The 3,416-nt window shown below is 44.6% G+C and overlaps 1 pseudogene; it reads right to left on the reverse strand.

Moving 5' to 3' along the window:
* Positions 1-351: 351 nt before the first annotated feature.
* Positions 352-2,407, reverse strand: LOC130228707 (uncharacterized; annotated as a pseudogene).
* Positions 2,408-3,416: the final 1,009 nt, after the last annotated feature.

Raw genomic sequence — 3,416 nt, forward strand, 5'->3', positions numbered from 1 at the left:
AACATTAAATTATCAATACAGCGATTACACCTTTAAGGCATTGATCTGTGAGGCTTGGTGAAAGGAGTCAATCCTAATTCTGAGCTCTGGAGTTAAACATCATCTGTGGGGGTTCCCTGATGAGGCAAGAGAAAGGAATTGAAAGACATAGAGAGAGAGAAAGAAAACAACACCGAGACATAAGGACATTGAGTGAGGTTAGCACAACAAACAAGTGTCACATATGTGTAATAGCTCCTCTCTACTAGAGAATGGTCCTAGCAGTGCAGTGGAGGGAAGAGTGTATTGGGTTTAGGAAACATAGCTAGGGCTAGGTGTCTTCCAAAAATGGCACAAATGACAAAAACAGGTTAGCGTTATATTAAGAGTTTAGGATAGTGGGTCTGTGTGAGCAAGTTGGCTCCTCCCCCTTTCTGGTCACTTGGAGTTGAGGGACTGGAGTTGGCATGACACAGGTAGGATTTGGATTGATTCTGAATTCATCAGAGTGGCAAATGACCAAGACAGCACTGGTAGGAATTGGAAGGGTTTCATCCACAAGTGTCTGGCAGAATCAGGTTTTCCTTTCCTTTCCCACTTCCGATCCTCTTCCCTTCGTTGGAAGAACTCTTTCAGAATCATTTCATCAGTTCTTGAGGGTCAGTACATGGTGATGCTTTCCCTTCTGGGGGTTCGATTGCAGCTCGATCAGCGTGGAATTTTTGTGAGTTCTTTTGTTGACCTCTTGGGCTGGTTGCGTCAAGGTGGTGTTGCTTTACCTTGGAGGTACCACTAGATTCCCACAAGCTTGTCCCGCTTTGGTTTTCAAATGAGGTGGAGCTGTTCCACATTCTCTCCTGACGTTCAGGTGAGTGTTGTCGTCCAGACAGTCCATCCCAATGGCTGTTCCACCGTTTAGGTCTGGAATCAGCATGACAGTCTCGTTGGTTGTTGTAAGACAACACATTCCACTCACTGGGAGGTAGTTTAGCATTGTCTGGGCCTTGGGCACCCTCAAGGGCCAGATCTTGACTTTGAGTGTTATGAACAGCAGGGATTTTGGCACTCTTTTCTGAAGTCATCCTTTGTTTGACGTAGGCTTTATGTGCCAAATCTCATAATTGCTGAGTGTTCATCGTGTGGGAGCATGCGAGAATCCCAGGATGGTGGCTTACCCCAGGATGGAGGTTTCTCAGGAAGAGAATTTTGAAGTTCAGGTCCTCTTCTATCTCAGGTTCATTGCCAGTGCCGGGGTAGGCTCATCTGAGTCTGCTGTAGTAGGCTTGAGAAGACTCATGGCAGCCTTGTTTTGTCTCCAGTGCAGCTACAAGTCCTTGTATAGACTCTGTGTCATCAAACTCTCTGATAAAGGCTTCTAGAAGCAGGAGGTAGTCAGTCTTTGTGTGAACAGGCTGACGGTCCAGGAAACTGCGCACTTCAGGGCTGGAGGCTGCTCAAAGCATCTTTGCGAACCTTCGGAGCAAATACATCTTTGTCAGTGACATTGGATCCCATTTCCAAGTGAAAGTCAATGTCTTGCAGATAGGTGTGAACATCCTGGCTGCCTGGCAAATTCGGCGTGAACTTGCCCAGGTTCTTGACTAGCTTGTCAAGGTCTCGGAGGTCCAGGGCACATGGTGATACTTGGCTGGCTGGAACAGAAGGAGCTGGTGAGGGTTTTGGCAGTGAACCCTCAGCTTTCTCATTGTGTGTCAGTTCATATGCATGCTTGAGTTCATCTTTAATGCTGTTAGACTATTCTTTGATATAGTCCAGCTGCTGCGTTAGTCGTCTGACCTCATGTCTTGCTTCAAACAGGTGACCTTCATGGGCTTTATTTCTGCTGTTCTTGTCTTTGAAGTCAGCATTTACCTCTTCCAGTAGCTGTTCGACATACTCAAGCTTGTTAGCGACGTCAGCATGGTTGGCTTTGGCTTGTTCCATTTCTTGGGTGGTGGTGGCTAGAGTCTCTTGAAATGTATTGATCCCCTCTTTGGCAGCTTGATCAGTCTCATCTGGCTGTTCCGGTTGTTCCTGAGCCTACAGTTCTAGCTGGTTGATGCGGGTTTGCACACATGTCAACTTGTGCTGGAGCTGGGAGGAATGTCTGTCACTCAGCTTGAGGGTGGCGATGAGAACGTGACTCAAAGTACCTGTGATCTTGGCTAGGTCTTTGTGATTGTAGCTTTTGCTTGGGTCTTGTGTCATAAGGCTGTTTAGGTTCTTATCCAGCTGGTCCTGTGTCAGATGCTGTAGCTTTTAGGTGGCCTTAGGGAGGAGGCTGTCTGTTGCAACACTTAGCCAGGTTTCTAGGTTCTTCTCGGCTGGAAGTTGAAAATGGGGAGCTCTAAACACCAAAACTGGGATTGTTATTAAATTTCCTCTGAGGTGAAGGAAAGTACAATGACAGTATTGGTTTCTTACTCATTAGGATTGACATCATACACCAAGTAGACAATTCGCAATTCAATGCGAATCTAAAATCAAATTTGAAATGGCTGACTCGTTCCGTCCTTGATTGGGTAGCATCCTATGGCGAGAAAGGGTAGAGAAAGTCAGATCATTTTAACATGAAATGTTAAGTTTCACAAACATCTGTTAAATGTTTCTAATGTTCTCATCTTTCATGACTCACAGGTACAATCTCAAAAGGGCAGTGGTAGTCATCTCGGAAGAAGACAGTTAACAGAAAGGATAGAAAGTGAAGCGAGTTTTCAAAATACAAAGTTGACAAAGTGGTGGCACTGTTGAGTCAATACATCAAAGGGGTTGGTTTATTGTGTTATCAAGATAACTAATTAGCCTAAGTAGACAGGAAAATCCTTGTTTTCCTCGTTGTGCCCAAGAGGAGAACATGACTCATTCAAAGAAGTCATTCAAAAAAGTCTTGTGGGGCAATTAGTTGCATTTTCCTGCTGAAAATCCTGCAAAGACCAATTGTGGGTAATTGAATCATTTACTAAGTTATCTGAAAGGTACCAGAACATTTGCAGTATTGGTCAAAATAGTCAGTCAAATGATCTTCTGTTATCGTGATATATAAGGCCCTCAAGCCAGTTCAATGACTAACGCAATGTGCTCTTGACCAAGATGTCAGATTCAAACTCGTGTTGATCACTGCGATATGCCCATGAGTTCCTTCAGATAAAACAAACTCAATCATCGACCTCCTACCTAGGGTTTCCTGGTTCCATGTGCACTGATGGATGCACTTATGCATATGCATGATATTTGTTGTGGACAATCTGTGACTAGAACAGGAATCCAATAATAAAACAGCACTAAGATTCAAATCAGGAAGGGTGTTCCTCTACTGCCCAATCCACATTGCACTGGTCTCTTATGTCTCTTCCTGCAGGTGATGGGTCTGAAGGAGGATGGTCTCACATTGCTTTGGGGGCATGACTCAAGTAAGAGGAACATAACAAGGAACACAG

The sequence above is a fragment of the Danio aesculapii genome, chromosome 5 (genome assembly GCF_903798145.1).
Source record: "Danio aesculapii chromosome 5, fDanAes4.1, whole genome shotgun sequence".
Taxonomy (NCBI): domain Eukaryota; kingdom Metazoa; phylum Chordata; class Actinopteri; order Cypriniformes; family Danionidae; genus Danio; species Danio aesculapii.